Here is a 22499-nt window from a genome sequence, read left to right on the forward strand (position 1 = left end):
CAGACCCAAGGGAACCTCTGCTTTGCTGCTTCCTAGCCAAATGACCTTGAATAAGCAATTTCACTCTTATCTTTGAGGTGGAGACAAACAATAATTACCCTGAAGATTGCTATCAGGATTGGAGATAATATTCTTAGAGCCCCTGACATGTAATAAGCTTTCATAAATTGCATTCTTGTTCATAACAATAGCAGCTAACATTTAGTGAATATTTATTATGTGCTAGACATTGTGCTAAAACCTTTTCATTTGATATCTTCTTTGATCTTCACAACAATCTTATGAAATAAGGATTTAATATCCCCATTTTAGAGATGAGGAATTTGAGGATTAGAGAAGATAACTTGCTCAGAGAGAATGTAGCTAGGAAGACTAAGAGCTGCAAAAAAATTCAGGTGTGTCTGATTCTAGAAGTATCTTTATCGTCACTACTCTATACCTCCTCTGTGGAAGTTTGCCATTGTTATTGTTGTTACTACTATTATTATTAATGTTAATGTTTTCATTAGCGCTGTTTTAAGGTTCTAGTTCCCTTTGAGAATGCAGATTTTCTGACAGAATTCAGAAGGAGGAGTGGCCTCTTCTTATCTGGGATTTTCTACTTCACACTCTGGTTTATGAAATGACACAACCAGGAAACATCTCTCTAGTGGTTTATATTAAACAAGGCAAAACAAAAAGCTATGTAATAAATGTCTCTAGAAGATTAAATACTGTGGTTAAAACTTTCCTTGAATTCAACAGCTTTAGATTACAAGTCACCAGAGAAATATTCCAGAGAAATGTCTTCCAAAAGAGTCGGCTCCCTCTTTCCCCAAAGAAAGATGAATAGCTGTAATAAGGAAACCAAAGAATGCTCCCTCTTAAAACTTCATGATTTTACATTTACCATCAAATAGAGTAAGGAAAAGGAGAAAAAATACTTGTCTCCAATGTTTTGTTTTTGCCCATGTAAGTCAAAGTAGAATGGATTTATAAGCAGGAAGCAATAAAACTCTGCTTTTGCGGGGCACCTGGGTGGCTCAGTTGGTTATGGGGTCGATTCTTGATTTCGGCTCCGTCATAATCTCCGGATCCTGAGATTGAGGCCCCAGGACGGGCTTCGTGCTCAGCACAGTAGGCTTGAGATTCTTTCTCCCTCTGCTCTGCACATCCCCCAACTCTAAAATAAATACAATCCTTCAAAAAGTTTAAAAAATAAAACACTGCTTTTTTGAACAGTTTAATCATAGATCTATAAAAATGAAGGATTTTGCATTGAGGTCCCTGTTCAAAAATAGAGGGGACAGATACTGACATTAACTTGAGCTGTAGTGCAAAGAATTTGGGGCATCATACTTTTTCCTCCTAAGAAACATACAGGACCCAAGCCAATGATCGTCATGACTAATGGAGGACTTCGGGTAAAAAGAGTAACAGCAGGCTGATTTCATAACGGAGTGCAAACATGGCCAAGTTTCTTTTCCTTTTTAAAACCCCTCCCATAGTTCTGGAGAAACTATCATGTGATCATATCACATACTGATTAGATAGGTCAGTTTTGGGCCCTACATTAATTTGCTAGGTTCGCCATAATGAAATACGATAAACTGGGGGATGAAACAACAGAAATTTATTATTTTACAATTCTGGGGGCTGGAAGTCCAAAAAGGTGTCAGTGGGGTTGGTGCCTTCTGACGGAGGTGTGGGAGAATCTGTTCCATGCTTGTGTCTTCTTGCTTTTGGTGGTTTATGGACAATATTTCGCATTCCTTGGCTGGTAAACTTAAGCCTCTATGTTTGCCCACGTAGTGCTCTCCCCATGTGCACACCTGAACCCACTCTACTCCAGGATAATGTCACTAATTGCCTGTGCAATCATCCTGGTTCCATATAAGTTCCCATTTTTTTTTTAAGATTTTATTTATTTATTTGACAGAGATCACAAATAGGCAAACAAGCAGGCAGGTGGTGGGGAGCAGGACCCTGGGACCCTGGGACCATGACGAGCCGAAGGCAGAGGCTTTAACCCACTGAGCCACCCAGGCTCCCCATAAGCTCCCATTTTAATATACTGGGGGTTAGGATTTTAATTTGAAGGGGATAGAGTTTGCTATCAACTGAATGTGGCCCCCCCCAAATATTCATATGTATTCCTAATCCCCAATGTGATAGCATCTGAGATGGGGCCTTTAGAAGATAATTAGGTTTAAGTGAGGTCATAAGGGGCAGGCCCTCATGATGGAAGTAGTTCCCTTGAAAGGATAAGGAAGCGAAGGGATGCGTACTCCCTTTCTCTGGGCCCTGCGAAGGTACTCTTGGAACTGAATTGGCTGGCTCCTTGATGTTGGACTTTCCAGACTTCAGAACTGTGAGAAACGAGTGGTGGTTATTTGCGTAATTTGGTCTGTGGTATTTTTGTTACAGCACTAAGATGCAATTCAACCCAGTGCAAACCCTAATTGCTTGGGCTCCAAACCTGGCTCTGCCCTTAGTATGGTGTTACTTCCAGCATTCTGTACCTTTATTTCTTTGTGGATAATACCAAGACCTACTATAATGGAAGATCAAAAGGAATTAACAAACGTTTAGAACAGTGTTTGGTATCTGGTAAGAATTTGTTGTTGTTAGCCTTACTTCCTTAATATAATATGCACACCCTTTCTTCTGGCCCCCTTGATTTAGTTCTTGCCCATTTCTCCACCCTTGTCTCTGCCCTCTCTTTCTGTCTCCCATCACCTAACCGAAGCGTCCCCACATTACCTGCAATTCCTTAAAACTTCCATAAATTTTATCCCTTACGTCTTTGCAGAGGTGGTTGTGTTTTCTTGAAATATCTTCCACCTGGCCCGTTTCTAACTTTGAAGGTAAAGTCAAATGTTACCAGCTCTGTGAAGCTATCTATTCTCAATATCCCCAGGCAGGTAAGTGTGCTCTCTTCAGTAAACCAGCAGTCTTACCGCCCACTACTCTTCACTATAATTACTGGTTCGAGATCTTTCTCCCCTGCTGAGTTGCCTTTTGATGGTGAGTTCTGTCTTATTCGTTACGTAGCCAGTTCTAAGCACATTACTGATACCTAGTACGTGATCATAAATACATGTTGGATAATTTGTAATAGTATAATAATGACAATGTTAAGTAACCACAATTTAACAAAGGATGGCATCTTCTGTTTATTTAAGGTGCCAGTCACTGAGAGAGGCACTCATTTAATTTCAATAATGATCCTATAAGGGGTATATTATTTTATTTGTCCTGCTGATGTGGAATCTGGTCTCAAGTGCTGGATTATACAGGAGTATTGGTGGCCAGTGGCAGAAGGTCCACTAAAGCAAATTTTAGCAAAAGGTGTTTTTGTCATGAAACCCAAGTGCAGAAATGAATAGCCCTCTGACACAATTAGGGACATGGAGGAAAATTCTCCTTTTCTAACTGTTTCTTTTTCTACTTCTCTCTGTACATCAGCATTGTTTATTCTTTTTTCCACTATACACTGATGTTTTCTGATCCCAAGGCCACTGGAAGAAAAGTCACCCATAACAATTCACGAGTTTACATCATTTCCATTCAAGAGACCAGTACACCCAGTATCCAGAAGGTCACAAAACATAGGAATCTGGTAGAGATTAAACAGAAAGGAGGCTGAATAACTTGCCTAAGACTTAAAGCAAATAAATGGCAGAGCAGTGGTGAAAATTCATATCTGTGTGACTCTAAAGCATTACATCTTCTCTTGGAACATGGGTTTTTAATCTTTATAGTATAATACAAGAGGCCTGGAAAAATGTGGTTGGATTAAAAGTTCTAAAGAATGACCACAGAGAAATTTGAGACCACAGAAAGACCCTTCTGGCCACTTCTGCCCCAGATTGTTAGGAACCTTACTTGCTTTTAGTTTTGAACATCTCTAAATCATAGAATCTCAAGGTTGAAAGGATCCTCACAAAGCACCTTGTCTAATCATTCCTCCCCCCAGCCAGATGGAGCATGGATGCTCTTTGTAAAATGCTTGCCTAGTGATTCTGAAGCCCTCAGAGAAGCTGTGGTAGAAGAATTCAGAACATTGACTCTGAAGCAGAAGGCTTGGGTTCAAATCTCAACCTTGTCATAGACTACTGTGTGTCTTTGGAGTGTGGGTTTAGCATTCATGCCTAGCATCTTAATCTGTGAAAGGATGATAACAATTACATCATTCTGTTTTTCAAAGCAGTATTTATTGTACACTTATTATATGCAGGCCTTCTTTTTTTTTAAATTTTTTTGTTTCTTTTCAGCGTAACAGTATTCATTGTTTTTGCACCACACCCAGTACTCCATGCAAACTATGCCCTCTCTAATACCTACCACCTGGTTTCCCCAACCGCCCACCCCCCACCCCTTCAAAACCCAAGGATTGTTTTTCAGAGTCCATAGTCTCTCATGGTTCACCACCCCTTCCAATTTCCCTCAACTCCCTTCTCCTCTCCATCTCCCCATGTCCTCCATGTTATTTGTTATACTCCACAAATAAGTGAAACCATATGATAATTGACTCTCTCTGCTTGACTTATTTCACTCAGCATAATCTCTTTCAGTCCCGTCCATGTTGCTACAAAAGTTGGGTATTCATCCTTTCTGATGGAGGTCCATAGTGTATATGGACCACATCTTCCTTATCCATTCATCTGTTGAAGGGCATCTTGGTTCTTTCCACAGTTTGGCAACCATGGCCATTGCTGCTATAAACATTGGGGTACAGATGGCCCTTCTTTTCACTACATCTGTATCTTTGGGGTAAATACCCAGTAGTTGCAGGCCCTCTTTTTATTGTTTTATTTTTACCAGCACATTTATCATCACAATAATTCTATGAGGCTGGGAGTATTGTTTTCAATTAAGGAAACTGAGGTAGAGGAGACTTAATTACCTTGACCCAGGTCAATTAGTGGCAAGGCTGGGATTTAAGCCCATGCAGTCTGCCTACAAAGCTTATGCACCATCCACCATTCTATAATACCTGCCTGATGTGTGGAGAAGAACAAGTGATAAAACAAACCTAAAACTGGCCCTGGCACACTTTATATTCTCAATATCAGTGCTGTTGCTACCCTCTTCCAAGTTCCAATCTACTTAATGCCAACCACCAAGCCCGATGCCATAAACTCCTCCATTCTGAAATTCTTGGGAAACCCCATTTCCTAATATGGCTTCATGTCCTGGAAGAAGAATTTGTGTAGATGTAGGACTTTTCAATGCCCAGTACCCCCACCAGCTACTAAGCATGGCTTGATTAAGAATATGCTGCATTTTTGTAGGGGAGGTAAGAAACTAGTTGAGAAAAGAAATGCTTCTTGATAGTGACCTAAAAAGGCCTCTATTGATTTTATGGTAAAATTTACTATATTAGAGCATGGATATATCCATATCTATTAAATATTTACTGGGCTTAATTTTAAGGCCCCAGGTCAAGTTGCTGAGGATACAATGATGAATCAGATTTGAATGATCCTCTCAAAATTACCAATAGGAGAGTTAGAGTTTATTCATTAATAATCATAATCCATGACTAGGTAGATTAATATATCAAAATGTCTATACTGCCCAAAGCAATCTACAGATTTAATAACAATCTCTATCAAAATTCCATGTAATATTTCACAAAATGGAACAAACAATACTAAAATTTGTAATTTGTAAAATTTGTAAGGAACCACAAAAGCCTCCAAATAGATAAAGCAGTCTTGAGAAAGAAAAACAAAGCTGGAAGCATTGTGCTTCCTAATTTCAAACTATATTACAAAACTATAGTAGTAAAAACTGTGTGATATTGGCATAAAAACTGACCCATAGATTAATGGAACAGAACAGAAAGTCAGAAATAAACCCATGGTAAATTAATTTGTTACAAAGGAGCCAAGAATGTACAGTGGGGAAAAGACCAGTCTCTTCGATAAGTAATGTTGAAAAACCTGGACAGCCACATGCAAAAGAATGAAACAAGACCACTGTCTTATGCCATGCACAAAAATCAACTCAAAGTGTTTAAAGATTTGAATATGAGAACTGAAACCATAAAAATCCTAGAAGAAAAAAATTGGCAGTAATCTCCTTCTTATTGGTCTTGGCAATATTTTTTTTTGGATCTGACCTCAAAAGCAAGAACAACAAAGCAAAAATGAACAAGTGGGACCATATCAAACCAGAAAGTTCTGCATGGCAAAAGAAACCATGAACAAAATGAAAAGGCAACCTACCGAATGGAAATATTTGCAAATCATATATTTGATATGAGAGTCACATCCAAAATACACAAATAACTCATAAAAACTCAATAGCAACCCCACCCCAATAATCCAATTAAAAAGAAGTGGTGGGGGGTGGGAGGTTGGGGTACCAGGTGGTGGGTATTATAGAGGGCACGGATTGCGTGGAGCACTGGGTATGGTGAAAAAATAATGAATACTGTTTTTCTGAAAATAAATAAATCAATTTAATTAAAAAAAATGGGCAGGGTTTCTGAAAAGACTTTTTTTCCCCCCCAAAAAAGATACACAGATGACTACATATGTGAATAGGTATTTCACCGCACTCATCATCAAGGGCATGCAAATCAAAACCACAGTGTGGTATCTCCTCATACCTGTCAGAATGGCTAGCATCAAAAAAGAGAAGAAATACCAAGTGTTGGCAGGGATGTAGAGAAAAGAGAATCCTCATGCACTGTTAGTGGGAATGCAAATTGGTGCAGCCACTATGCATGTATGTATGTTCCTCAAAACATTTAAATAAAAAAAATTTTAAAAAAACCATTAAAATAGAGCTACCATATGATCCAGCAGTTCCACTACTGGATATTTATCCAAAGAAATGAAAATGCTAACTCAAAAGATAATACACTCTCATGTTCATTATAGCATTATTTACAGTAGCCAAGACATGGAAACAACTTAAGTGTCCACTGATGGATAAATGGATAAAGAAACTATTATATATTTAGAAAATGAAATATTATTCAACCATAAAAAGGGAATTTTTTTTTTTTAAGATTTGATTTACTTATTTGACAGACAGAGAGAGAGAACACAAGTAGGCAGAGAGGCAGGCAGAGAGAGAAGGGGAAGCAGGCTCCTTGCTGAGCAGAGAGCCCAACGTGGGGCTCAATCCCAGGACCCTGAGATCATGACCTGAGCTGAAGGCAGAGGCCTAACCCACTGAGCCACCCAGGCGCCCACAACTATAAAAAGGGAAATCTTGCCATTCGCAATGATATGACTGGATCTGAGGGCATTATCTAAGTGAAATAAGTCAGAGGGAAAGACAAATATGGTATGATTTCACTTACCTGTGGAATCTGATAAACAAAAGACAAAACTCATAGGTACAGAAAATTAGTGGTTGCCAGAGGTAGGGGATGGGGGATGGGTAAAAATGGGTGAAGGCGTTCAAAAGGTACAAGTTTTCAGTTATAAAATAAGTGAGTCATGGGGATGTAACGTACAGCATAGTGACTATAGTTAATAATAATGGATTATGTATTTGAAAGTTACTAAGAGACTAGATCTTTTTTAAAAGATCTTATTTATTTGAGAGTGAGATAGAGAGATCATGAGCATGAGGGGAGGAGGAGAGAGAGAAGCAAGCTCTTCACTGAGCAGGGAGCTCTGTGTGGGACTTGATCCCGAGACCCTGGGATCATGACCTGAGCTGAAGACACATGCTTAACTGACTGAGCTACCCAGGAGCCCACTAGCCCTTAAGAGTTCTCATCACAAAAAGGAAATTTTTTAGCTGTGTGTTGATGGATATTAACACACGGGGGAAAAGGGGAGAGATAATATTCTAAGCGGGGGGAGTGGTAATAAAAAAAAAGAAAAAAAATTGTACGATGTGGTCAAGGGATTGTGTTTAGTTCCATTCAGGCAATGGTGGAAAATAAAATTTGGATAGTAGGTTGGGCCCAGATTGTTGAAGACACTGAGTATTAGATTAAAATGCATATATTATTTTTGATTTGGACAGAGAGATATGGATTCTACTTTAGAATATGAATGAAGTGACCTCACCCATAGTGTTGCTCATGAGAGTCCAAGTTATGCTGTGGTTAGAGACCATGCCTAAAGCTTTGTGGCTTAAGAAAAGAAAAGTTTATTTTTATTCATGCACATTCTGCTCTAGATTTAGGCAGTTCTCAAGGACAATTACCTCTATGTGTTGGTTCAGCAATCTGGTCTCTGTGGACCCCACGGCGCCTCATTTCAACACATACTTGTGTGATGACTGTGGCAAAAAGGAAGAAAGTTGTGGAAGGTTACCCACCTGGAACTAAGTGCTTTGTTCTAGAAATCACATATGCACTGCTTCTGCTTAAGCCCATTGGGCAGATGAGTACCATGGCCTACATCATAAAAAAGGGGACAGGGAAGTATGGTCTCTGTATGCCTGAGAAGAGAGAAGTGGCTACTGATGAGCCCTAGTAATGTCTACCACATCCACACTTACAGAAAAAAATTACTATGATTCAGAACAAGATTGTATTTACAAACAAAATTAAGATATGTAAGATTTCTAATATACTATTAACAGAAAATTTTCCATCTGTTGCATTTACCACTTTCAAATGCAGGAAATGTTGTTTACGGTTTATCCACCCACAGCACATAATGAAAGAAAGATATCCACTTATTTCCGTCATCTGCCTGTTATTATCTCTAGAGTAGCATGAATTGGTATACATTGCATGCGATGTAGGCTCTGCCAAGACACAGCTGATACCTCCTTTGGCTTCAGCTGCAAGCTGCAGTCTAACCAGTATAGACCAGAGCTTCCAGAGGAACACCCCCTCACCAAAGCGTGATGAGAGAGAAACCCATGTTTAAAGAACTAAGGGCACCAACTTGATGAGTAGCCACACAGTGGCCTACATGTGATATTAACATGTTACATGGTCTCAAAGATATTATTTTTACACAGTGTGGAATATAGAACTGGTAGGATTTGATTAAAAGTGTCTGAGCTTTGGAGTCAGAGATAAGTTAGAAGCCTAACTCTGTTTCTTCTTCTGTGTCAGTTTCTTCATTTTAAAAATGGCATTGCTGGGGCACCCAGGTGGCTCAGTAGGTTAAGCATCCACTTCTCGATCTCAGTGTGGTGAGTTCAAGCCCTATGTCGAAATAGCATTGCTAACATTAGAGCTGTCAAAGATGTATTAATTATCATAGCTAAAATGGTGAACCAGGTATATGTCAGGTGTTTTACATGTGATACTCTAGTGTACCTGTCCATCCATCTATCAGTCAACCGTCTATCATTAACATGTATAAGGACATTGATTCACTTCCTGGGTAGCCAGAGGGAGTGTTTCACATTGAGATTTAGAAGTATCCAATGAACTGAACCTGAGGTGTTGGGTTTGTATGAAGGAGAAAAATGACTTGGTTTTATGTGACTATGTAGGACTGAGCCTGAAATAGGAGAGACCTTATGGTGTTTATCTGAAATTTAGGTATCCCACCCATGTAGCCCACATCTGCACATAACTAGAAGCAAATGATCAAAGAGATAGTGTAGTGAGACTCCAAGGGACAGAGACACAAGCAGCATCTGTTTGGTAAGCAGATGACAAAGTGTGACACAAAAGAAAAAAGAGAGGATGTTTCTCTCCACTTTGGTATGAACACTAACAATTAGAAGGCAGGTCTGCTAGAGTCTCTTGGGGGTGTGATGCTTTCAGTGCACTGGACCATAGCATCTTTGGCCAGTAATTAACCTTCTCCTGGAGGACACCCTCATCTCTGACAGGGGCGAGATGCTATGCTCAACTGGCTTTCTTACCAGATACCAAATTCTGAAGGGAAAAAAGAAAACAACAGTAAAGTGTGAGTGTGTTGGTGAGAAGACTTGTATTACCCACTAGGATCTTCTGAAATTTATGGGAAGCTGTGTCTTTATGATCAGATCTATAGATGCTAATCTGAGGTCTGACATGAAGGGGCTCAGAAAATCCTTTATCAAAGAAAGAAAGAAGGAATTAAGAGTTTTCTCAATCCTGGTGGGATGGTATTGGCATTCTTGTGCAAGACAGTCTGGAATATTGCAGAACATTTAGCCACTTTAACCCCTGAACCCTTGATTCTTCGAGTGTACTCCATTCCGTATAACAATCAAAACATAGTCATTCATCCATTTATCTCTTTTTTAAAAAAGATTTATTAATTTACTTGAGAGAGAGAGAGCACAAGTGGGAGGGGAGGAGCAGAGGGAGAGGGAGAAGCTGATCAGGGAGCCCGACTTGGGGCTTGAGACTCAAGATCGTGACCTGAGCGGAAGTCAGATAGTTAGCCAACTGAGCCACCCAGGCTCCCTACGGCCTTCATCCATTTCAAATTCTCACTGTGGGGATGCTGTTCTTGGATTAAAAATAATTGATCTACTGGGACTCAACATTTCTGCGCAGCCTTAGAATCAATATTCCTGTGGGAACTCATTGAGTCTCCGTAGAACAGGACCTTTCTTCTTTCTGTATGCTCAGTACATTGGGACTGAGATTTTTCTCTTGCTTCCTTTGCTTTGTACTTCTGGAATCTCCTAGGAAAGAACTCTACTTGCTATCCCAGTGTGCTGGTCCAGGGCAATGAGTCTGCCAAGTTAAGCCTAGTAATCTGAGGAACTGATCCTGGCTGCTAACTTCTCAGACCAGAAGCTTCTTGTGCTGCATTCGAACTGGTAGAGATTTTGAAAAGAGAAGTCAGATAGGAGTCAGAATATCAGCTTTGTTAATGGTCCAGTAGATATTAAAGATCACGGCTTTTTGGCAAAAGTAGATTTGGGATATTTTCTCTATCCTAGGCCATTATCCATCCTAGAACCTTATAGATTTTGGCTGGAATAGTGTACGTGTGCATGGGAAAAGCAAGGTGGAACAGGAGAGAAAGATGCCTGTCGGAATCATTTTTTTCTCCTATACTTGGAAACATCTGCCTCCTGAAACTCCAACGGCAGAAGTGCTAGTTCTAATATACAACATTAGGTGGCAGTAAAACAGAAATGTCTGCAAAGAAAGCAGAAATCCCTTCAGAATTATAATAAGTTTTATAGACCAAGACAACTGCAGTTGTAAAACATTATGGTGTATCAATTGGCATATTTGCTGATCAAATCTTTACAAGGTTCGAATAGGCTTATAAATCCTGGGTTTTCTAGTTTGGCCTATTCATGCTTCATGCTTCTGTTTAAGACATTTAGGGAGGCGGGAAATCCAACAAATGGTTGAAATACCAAAGCAATATGCCACTGACAATTTGTTTTCCTGTGATTGAGGGAAAATATATATGCCTCGATTAGAAGCACTACCCAAACAAGCAGAATCTGCTACATTCAAAGATGAGCTCATTTCTCATGCAAAGCACAGCCCGGGCTGGAGAGAACCAACAGCTAAATCGTTTTGCTACTTGATTTTTATAAGTGAGTTCCAATTCCTTTACTATTCCCACAAGAGTCTTTTTATACAAGGATGTTTCCATTTTTTTTAAGTGGTTATTGGCTGATGATAAAATCAGGTTTTATGTTAAATGCATAAAATCACAGGGCAGGAGGTGATATCAAAACACCCCTTTCATTAAAGTTGTTGGTCTTATGTGAATGGTCGAGAAGAGGAGTGGACTGGTTTATGACTGTCAACATTTAAGAATGGGGAAACTGAGGTCTAGGTGTTAAGCAACATGCCCAAAGGCATATGACCCATGGGTGATTTAGCCAGACTGCGAAACCGGATTTCCCATTAGACATTGGATGAGCAGTGACACTGATTACTTTTAGAGACCTGTTCAAGGTTTTTGGCTACCCAAGCATGCCAAACAGCTAAGCTTTTCTCTGCTTTGTGTTTATAGATGTGCCTACTGACCTTTTTTTTTTTTCTTTTAAGAGAAATTGAAATTCCTTGCAAGGATCACCTTTGTCATATGGTAGCTGCTTATCGTGCGTGTGTAGATAAAGATTTTGTCTCTGACCAGTTAGTTCCTACAGATTCTGCCTTAGGAAACATCTCTCAGATTCTTCCTTAAAGCTAATACCTGTATGCCCTTCATTCTGTCTAGAATCCTCTGCCTCTATGCTCATCTGGCTAAATTCTGTTAAGAATGAGTTTAGGTCCCTTTGACATGTTCCCCAGATTCCCTCCCTAGGTACTTTTGCTCATGGAGGAGCAACATTTTGTTATCACTGCCTGAACATCCATTAGATACATGGCAGAGACCACATCTGTTTTACTAGTAGTTTTATGCATGAAAGTGCTTGGCACAGAGGAGGTATTCAATAATTATTGTGCAACAGAATAGACTGAGCCTATCCTACTTTTACACAGTGATGCTTTTTTTGAAGAGGAAATATTTATTCAAGAATTCAAAAATCTTGGAGTATAAAAATGTACTATATATTACACATTATATATTACATATACTTATGATCATTTTAAATGACTGTATTTTAATTTATCTGCATAATACTATATATGTATGTGTGTATATGTGTATATAAATATATATATGTACCTAAGTATGTAGGTATGTACCTATGTATGTATCTGTGTATTTATTAAGTTTGTGTAGACTTAATTGTTTTGCTCTAGTGAAAGAGAAATTAATGATTATTGACCTTGGTTATGTGCTGGGTACATTGTTAGGTCTTCATGTATATTGATACTATTTAATTGTCAAATATAAGCAGTTCAAGTGATGAAATTAGGGCTGAGAAAATTGGATAACTTGTCATGCCTTCATAATGTAGGAAAGCTGGATTTACACTCAGATCTACCTTCCTCAGAATTTAATGGTATCTCTATTCTCCAGAAGGGACTGGGGCTTCAGGGGGCAGGGATCACTTTGCTATGGTAAGACAGCTAGTCAGTGGCAAAGCCGAGTGGTAGAATCTGGAACTTTAGGCCTTTTCCTCCCCCTTCTGCATCAGACTTTCTATTCTGAATAATGAGAAAAGGTAAGAATTCATTTTCATTCAGCTGGAGTAATTTGGCAGATTTCAAGATTTCATGAAGCCCAGATTTTCCATTGGTTCTGTTTACATTGAGAAATGTATTCATTTGGCAACTGCCTGGGACCCATGTGAACATCTGCTAACTTGTGGAATTAGCTAGTTCACAGATTCCTTGGTCTTCCTGATTTGAGCTCCTGCAGAAGTTCAGGATTGGGAAACACATATTTTGTAATCCATTTGTTTGCATGTAAAAATGCATGTTCAGCTCTCCCACTCCTTAGCGATTCTCTTCTAAGCCATCTTGCTGTGCATTTGTCAAGGAAATTTGCCATTTTCAACTTGGAGACAACAATTCAAGTTAGAGAAAGCTAAGCACCAGAATTCATTGAAAAAAAAATTGTAACAGCTTAAAAAATGAGAATGGCTATATTTGCTCTGTAACAAACAGGGCATTAAAAAATCAATAATAAGAACAACTAATGGTGATAATGTCTTCCCTGACTCATAGGGATATTTAAGAGTAAAATGATGTAATTGATGGGAAACACTTTGAAAAATAAAAGCACCATGCAGTACAAGACATTATGATTATTATACGAGTATCCCGAAGCACAGCTATAAGCACAGCTATAAGTGAGCCTTATCTCCCTCAGGACCAGATGTCATCACTGATAAATCATTGGTGTAATTCCCAGCATGCAAAGAATGTCTGCAGAGCTCCGGGCTCTTGTACTTTCTGTTATGATCTCTCTATCATGGTGTTCGGGGATGTGGCCAAGGGCAAGTCACAACCTCTCTGAGCCTTTGTTCCCATATCTTTGAGCTGGGAATTCATATTATCATGAATGGCTACCATCTACTGAGCAATTCTATGTCCAAGATACAAAGCATCTTAGGTTTATGATTTCATGTAATGTTTATGGCCCTATGAAGTGCCTTATTTTATAGCTGAGGAAAATGAAGCACAGAGCAGAGAAAGGTCCAAGCCTAGATCACAGAGCTAGAATAACATGAGGTATCTGTAGACACCCACAGACCTTAAGTTTAGGTATGCTGGGTAGTGGTAGTGGATTTTATAGATTTGACTCTCCAGCTTGCTTACCTCTATCCCTTCTTCTTTGGAGAATTGCCCCTCCAGCAGAACATATTCCACAGTGCTCTGATAGGTCTGCTGATCATTCCACATACCTCTTCCTGTCGCCATAGGGTAAAAGTATGACCATTCCTAGCCAGTCACAATAATTCACTCTAGTCTCATTAATTGACTCAAGGAGTAGGGAAAGAATGAAAGTTGGGTAATCAGAATCCCTAGGATTTATATATACAAGAGTGGAAAGAGAGACACCTTCTTTTCTGTAGCCTTGCCAACCAGGATGAGGTATGAAGACTCAAGAAGACTATTTATGGTGGGAAAGAATCCAGTCAACAGAGTACCAAAGGCAAGAGATGGAGAGCATTCCAGTGGTTTCACTTCTGCCCCCAGGTCCAATGGTGGATGGGGTGAGAACCACCCCACCCTTCTCAGTCACTGGCGTCAGTAAATACCATTTTTGTTTTCAAAATATCTATTTTTAGAGCAAATTTAAGTTCACCAAATAGTTGAAAGTACTGCAATTTCCCCTATCCTCCAGACCCCACAATACAGAGCCTCCCCTATTATCCTGACTACAGTACATTTGGTTACAACTGGTGAACCTACCCTGATACATAGTCACCCAAGTCCATAGTTTACCTTCTGGTTCACTCTTGCTGTTATACATTTTATGGGTTTGAACAAATGTATGATGATATGTATCCATTATTATAGTGACATACAGAGTATTTTCACTTCCCTAGAAGTCCTCTGGGCTCTACCTCCTCCCTGTGCCCCACTGCCATCCCCAGCAACCACTGACCTACTGTCTCCATGGCCTTGCCTCTTCTAGAGTGTCATGAAGTCAAAATCATATTGTAAGGAGCCTTTTCAGACTGGCTTCTTTCACTTAAGAGTGTGCATTTAAGGTTCCTTTATGTCTTTTCATGGCTTGATAGCTCATTTCTATTTAGAGTTGAATCATATTCTACTGCATGGATGTACCACCGTTTATCAATTCATTTACCAACTAAAGGACCTCTTGGATGCCTCCAGGTGTTGGCAACGATGTGTAAAGCAGCTTTACGTCCATGTGTGGTTTCTGTGTGGACATGATTTTCAATAAATACCATTTTTTTAATATTGGGAAATTTTTAATAAAAATATTTCTTAAAAAAACAAAACATTAATTTCTAGAGATTTTCCATAGGCATTTTCTGTATGTGACTTCCATCCCTGGTGCCTTCGGATGTCCTGCCACTCCGTGCTGACTGCCTTTAGAGTCTGACTTCTGTAGGTGTGCCCGGCAGGTCCAGATGCATGTCAGTCCCACCTTCTCCTCCAAAGTATTGCCTGGAAAACTAGGACTATTTTGTGATAATTTCTAGTGACTCCTTCAAGCAGGAGGCACTTAGCTTGCAAAATTTGTTTAGAGGAGGTTTTTTTTTTAAATTTATTTTTTATTTTCAGCATAACAGTATTCATTATTTTTGCACCACACCCAGTGCTCCATGCAATCCATGCCCTCTATAATACACACCACCTGGTACCCCAACCTCCCACCCCCCCGCCCCTTCAAAACCCTCAGATTGTTTTTCAGAGTCCATAGTCGCTCATGGTTCACCTCCCCTTCCAATTTCCCCCAACTCCCTTCTCCTCTCTATCTCCCCATGTCCTCCATGCTACTTGTTATGCTCCCCAAATAAGTGAAACCATATGATAATTGACTCCCTCTGCTTGACTTATTTCACTCAACATAATCTCTTCCAGTCCCGTCCATGTTGCTACAAAAGTTGGGTATTCGTCCTTTCTGATGAAGGCATAATACTCCATAGTGTATATGGACCACATCTTCCTTATCCATTCATCCGTTGAAGGGCATCTTGGTCCTTTCCACAGTTTGGCGACCATGGCCATTGCTGCTATAAACATTGGGGTATAGATGGCCCTTCTTTTCACTACATCTGTATCTTTGGGGTAAATACACAGTAGTGCAATGGCAGGGTCATAGGGAAGTTCTATTTTTAATTTCTTGAGGAATCTCCACACTGTTCTCCAAAGAGGCCTGTTATAGACAGATACTTCTCCAATGAAGACATACAAATGGCTATCAGACACATGAAAAAATGTTCATCATCACTAGCCATCAGGGAGATTCAAATGAAAACTACATTGAGATATCACCTTACACCAGTTAGAATGGCCATAATTAGCAAGACAGGAAACAACATGTGTTGGAAGGGATGTGGAGAAAGGGGAACCCTCTTACACTGTTGGTGGGAATAAATACCATTTTTAAAGCTAATTTAAGTTAGATTTTTAGCACTTAGAACCAAAAGGTTCTGATTGATAGAACACGTAACAAAGTATATTTACATACATTGTTTTCCTCAGTTCTCACAGCAAGTCTCTGCCAGTATTCTCTTGAATGTTTTTTTTCTAACAGAAATAAAATAAAAAACTAGAAAAACTAGAGACACACTTGATATTTACACTCAGTGTCTGTGTTTCCAGAGACCATGCTCTTTCTACAATATTCTGTTAGATAGAGAAGGTAGAACCATACATGTTAATGGGCTTTGGTTTTACTGTAAAACAAAGGCAGATAATCAATCATATTGGAATAATCTCTCATTTATTCTGAATCATCCAAAAAATTAAGATTTTTCTAGCTATTAAAGTACATACATATAAAAGGCCCAAAGTTTATTTTGATAATGCCTGGATTTAAACCTAAAATATATTTTACTCTATCATAGCTCTTGGCAACAGAATTCTGATTATGACTGTATATTGACTTGATAATCTAGGTCATAGTTGTCCCTATCATAATAGATAGCACACTTGATCATGTTGCTAATTAAATTGCATATTTTTCCAATTAGATAGTAAGGTCTGTGAGGATGGGTAACATGCTGTCATAATTTTAACAATAATCCCGTGAATTTCTAGTTTTTAGCCCAGTACCTGGCATCCAGTGTCAACTAAAGGCCTGACATGAATGCATGGGGTATAGATGGCCCTTCTTTTCACTACATCTGTATCTTTGGGGTAAATACACAGTAGTGCAATGGCAGGGTCATAGGGAAGTTCTATTTTTAATTTCTTGAGGAATCTCCACACTGTTCTCCAAAGAGGCCTGTTATAGACAGATACTTCTCCAATGAAGACATACAAATGGCTATCAGACACATGAAAAAATGTTCATCATCACTAGCCATCAGGGAGATTCAAATGAAAACTACATTGAGATATCACCTTACACCAGTTAGAATGGCCATAATTAGCAAGACAGGAAACAACATGTGTTGGAAGGGATGTGGAGTTGGCCCAAATAATTATAAAATGAACCTTAATAATTGTAATGCAATTCAATTACTAATATTTTAGAAGCTACTGAAATATGTCCGATCAGCCTTTTGCAGAGCCCCAGGTAACGAAGGTATTTGTCTGTGTTTCTACCTCTGGCTGTGGGCTTTATTTAGGTAGTATGTAGAAAGGCAAGAGAGATCTCGAGTATCCTATAGATCCTGACTGTGTCCCTTAATATTTGTGTGGCCTTGAGTGTACCTCTTCATACCTCTGACCTTCCCTCTCTTCCTCTCCAAAATGGAAATCTCAGAAGTTACCCTAATAATGTGTGATGAGGATTAATTGAGATAAGACCATAAAAATCACTACTAGGTGAACAACAAGCACTTTTTTTTTTTTTTTTTTTTTTTTTAAGAGAGAGAGAATGTGTGCACACATACATGAGCACAGGGAGGGGGTGCAGAGGAAGATGGAAAGAATCTCAAGCAGTTTCCCTGCTGAGTGCAGAACCCCACCTCATGACCCTGAGATCATGACCTGAGCCGTAATTGAGAGTTGGATGCTTAAGTGACTGAGTCAGCCTGGAGTCCACAACAAACACATTTTTAATGAGATTTTAGAGGAATAGGAAACTGAGTGCTGAAGTGTGCAGAGTAAGTACGTGAACGTTTGAGCTGGCTTCAGTGAAAGACGTGTACGGGGAAAGGAAGATGTCCCACAGAAGGGTTTTCAGTGTGGTCTTCTCTCTGCCGTTAAATGAGCAGCCTGAGGCCAAGACCAGGTTGAGAATAAGGAGAAGTTTCTTCTACAGTGTGGAAGGACCAGAGCTTTCTTGGAGAGTGAAGGATGTTTCTTCTTCAGTGACTTAATGAAATGAGTGCTCATGCACAAACACTTTTAGAGCCCTTCTGGCTTCAGCATGTGCAAACCCTGAAAACACTTCTAGGGACCCAAATCCAGACAACTTTGTAAGAAATCAAGCTGTTGCTATGTCCTAACATGTTTCCTTTTCCAACTCACATCGACACTGTTCATCAAAGATCAAGAAAGATAGGTGCTAGGAAAATCATTTGGGAAGTGGGAGATCCTTAGGTCTGGTTATTTACCTAAATAGGTAACTACTAGCAATGTGTTCACAGTAGAGGGTGGCAGTTAGGAATAAGGCCTGGAAATCCCACAGACAGAGATCAGATCTTTCGGTCTTTACTATAGTTTTGTGAGTTTGCACCATTGTTCAACCTCCCTAAGCCTCATTACACTCCTCTATATATTGGGTGTAAAAATACCTACTTGGCTTTATTGATGAAAAACCCAGAGACTGCTACCTAGGACTTAATTGACTGCTGCTCTTGTAAAGTATTTTTGTACAAGGACAGGTTATGTCTGTGTTTCCAGTAGCTAGCATGACCATCTGTGTGTGAATCTTTAGCTTTATTGGATACTTCCAGGGGTTTTCTAGAGTAGTGCAACCTACTGACTCAGCAGCGAAGAATGAGAGTTCTGGTAGCTCCACATACTCGCTAACAATTGGCGTGGTCAGAGTTTTAATTTCAGGGCACCTGGGTGGCTCAGTGGGTTAAAGCCTCTGTCTTCAACTCAGGTCATGATCCCAGGGTCCTAGGATCAAGTCCCACATCAGGCTCTCTGCTCAGCATGGAGCCTGCTTCTCTCTCTCTCTGCCTACCTCTCTGCCTACTTGTGATCTCTGTCTTTGTCACATAAGTAAATAAATATTTTTAAAAAATTTTAATTTCTGCCTGTTCTGTTGGATATGTAGTGCTATTATAATTTCAATTTGCATTTCTCTAATGCCTAACAAAGTTGAATACCTTTTCATATGCTTATTGGCATGTCTCCTTTTATGAAATGAAACTTTTTCAAGTTTCTTAAAAAATTATTTTTTTAAATTATTTTGAAAATTCTGGATATGGATTCTTTGCTGTATATATGTTGGCAAATATATTCTACTCTGTGTTTGGACATTTTACTCCTTAAATGCTGTTTTTGGCATATAAAATACTTAAGTTTTATATGGTGTTATTTATAACATTTTCTCTTATGTTGTTGATTTTGTGTCCTGTTTAATCTTTGTTTACCTTCAGGTCATAAAGATATTATCTCTTTTCCTAGAAGTTTTAATGTTCTACTTTTTATGGTTAGATCTACATTTCATGGGCAATAGTTTTTGTAGTTAGGAAGGGACCAAGACTTACTTTTTCCATAATAATTTCCAGTTGACCTGGTACCATTTATTGCAAAGTGCATTATTTCCTTACTGCACTGTGGAGAATTATCTGTCCAGATCAAGGGACCACCTAAGTATAGGTTTAATTTTGAATACTCTCTAGTCTTCTATTGTTGAATTTGTCTAGCTACATGTCAGTACTACCAATACTACAATGTGTTAATTAGTGTAGATTTAAATGAGTCTTTGTATTTGGTAGGTGAATCTTCTAGTATTTTCTTTCTCAAGACACTACTTTTAGTCTTTTGTATTCTACATGACTTTTTCAATCAGCTAATCAATTTTCACAAAAACAAATAGCTAATTCAGCCGGAGATGTTGAATGGGGTAGTATTGATTCCAGTGAACCACTTTGAAGGGAATTAACATTTTTACAGTAGGAATTTTCTAATACTTAAACATGGCATATCCCTCCTTTCATTTTGGTTTTCTTTAATTTCTCTAATGAATGTCTCATAATTGTGAGTACAGAAGTCTTGCATGGCACATTTTTCATTATTTTTCCTAAGTATTTCATATCTTTGATGTTACTGTAAATGGCATTTTAAAAATACTGTTTTGTTTTTACCAATTGAAAGGGATACATGCACCCCAGTGTTTATAGCAGCATTATCAAATAGCCAAATTATGGAAACAGCCCAAGTGTCCGTGGATAAAGATGTGATGTGTGTGTGTGTGTGTGTATGTGTGTATACACAATGGACTATTACTCAGCCATAAAAAATGAATGAAATCTTGCCATTTACAATTGGAGCTAGAGAGTATTATGCTGGGCAAAATAAGTCAGAATGACAAATACCATATGATTTCACACATATGTGGAACTTAAAAAACGATACAGATGAACACAGATGGGAAAGAGTGAGAGAGGGAAAGAAAGAGAGAGGTGAACCAGAAAACAGACTTTTAACTGTAAAGAACAAACTGAGGGCTACTGGAGGGGAGGCGGGTGGGGGCATGGGCTAAATGGGTGATGGATATTAAGGAAGGCACTTGCTGTGATAATACTCAGTGTTCTAAGTGATAAGTCATTGAAAACTATACCTGGAGCTAATATTATACCGTATGTTAACTAAGTGGAATTTAGATAAAAACTTACAAAATGAAAAAAATGCTATTTTATACTTGTTATTGCTATACAAAAACATTTTCTATTAACCTTGTTAATTTCATTGGTTACTTTTAATTGTATATTCTTTTAGATTGTCTATTGCATACAATCATGTCATCTGTGAATAAGAACATTTTAATTTCTTCCATACCCATTCTTAATTTTTCTTCTTCCCTTATTTTACCAGTCAAGTCCTCACTACACTTTTGAATAGAAACATTAGTATCAAGCATGGTTTTTAAAAAGATTTTATATATTTATTTGACAAAGAGAGACATAGCGAGAGAGGGAACACACGCAGGAGGAGTCGGAGAGGGAGAAGCAGGCTTCCCGCCAAGTAGAGAGCCTGATTCAGGTCTCGATACCAGGCCCCTGGGATCATGACCTGAGCCGAAGGCAGACAATGACTGAGCAACCCAGGCTCCCCTTAAGCATGTGTTTTATTCCAGTTTCATGGAGAAAATTTTTAAGATTTCACAATTTAGTGTGATAATTGATATGTTTTTAAAGGATAATACATATCCAATTAAGAAAGTTCACTCTATTCCAAGTTTGCTAGGAATTTTTAGAATGAAATGTGTTAGGTTTTATCAAATGTTTTCATTTATTGAGATTGTCGTGATTCTATTCTTCATTCTGTTAATATACTGAGTTACATGGATTGAACTTTGAGTGCTAACCCAACCAGGGATTTTTATTTCTGGAATAAACCCTAACTGGCCTTGGGAACAATCATGTTTGCATATGCTAGATTGGACTGGTTAATTTTTAATTGTTCTTACTGTTTAGGATTTTTACATGTTCTTGAGAGCAATTTTCTCACATTTTCGTTTTTTGTACTATTCTTGCTAGATTGTTGAATCAAAGTCATGCTGGTCTCATAAAGTTAAATTCTCTTTACTATTATTTGGAAAAATGTCTAAGATTGGTAGTTCTTCCTTAAATATATGAAAGAACTAACCACTTAGGCTTTCTGAGCCTCGAGACTTCTACATTTGCTAGATTTTTTTTTAAGGATTTTATTTATTTGTTTGAGAGAGAGAGAGAGATCACGAGCAGAGGGGAGGGGAAGAGGGAGAAGCAGAATCTATGCTGAGTGGGGACCATGATACAGGACTTGATTGCAGTACCATGATATCATGACATGAGCCAAATGCAGAAGCTTAACCAACGGAGCCACCCAGGCACCCTTGGTAGATTGTTTTAATTGGAGGTTTAACTTTTTAAATAGATATAGCTCATTCAAATTTTCTATTTATTCTTGTATCAATTTAAGCAAGTTTTGTTTTTTTAAGGAATTTGGTGATTTTATTTAAATTTTAAAAATTTAAAATTTTGTCATAAAGTTATTCAGAATATCCTCTTATCCTTCTTTCTTTTTTTAAAGATATATTTGTAAAATATATTATGAAATGATCGTTTACATAACTGATTATCATCTCTATCTCTTTATCTCTCTCTTCATGCTAAGCCTTGCTAGGAATTTATTCACTTTGTTATTCTAATAATCAATTTGCTTTGTTCACTTTCTCTATTGTATTTTTTCCATTTCATTATTTGTTGCTTTTTAAAAACTTTTCCATCCTTCTACTGTTTGAATTAATTACTTAAAATGTTGGATTTGGGATATTTAAAATTTCCTTACTAATAATGTGCATTTAAGGCTACACATTTTCCTCTAATCTTATACTTCAGCAGTATCCTTCAAGTTTTTATATGTTTTATTGTAATTTAATGCAAAGTATTTCCTAATTTCCATTTTTATTCTGTCTCAATAATCATTTAGAAATATTTTACATAATTTTTGGTTTTAG

The sequence above is a fragment of the Mustela putorius genome, unplaced genomic scaffold (genome assembly GCF_011764305.1).
Source record: "Mustela putorius furo isolate JIRA1106 unplaced genomic scaffold, ASM1176430v1.1 tig00003853_pilon_pilon_pilon, whole genome shotgun sequence".
In the NCBI taxonomy this organism is placed as follows: domain Eukaryota; kingdom Metazoa; phylum Chordata; class Mammalia; order Carnivora; family Mustelidae; genus Mustela; species Mustela putorius.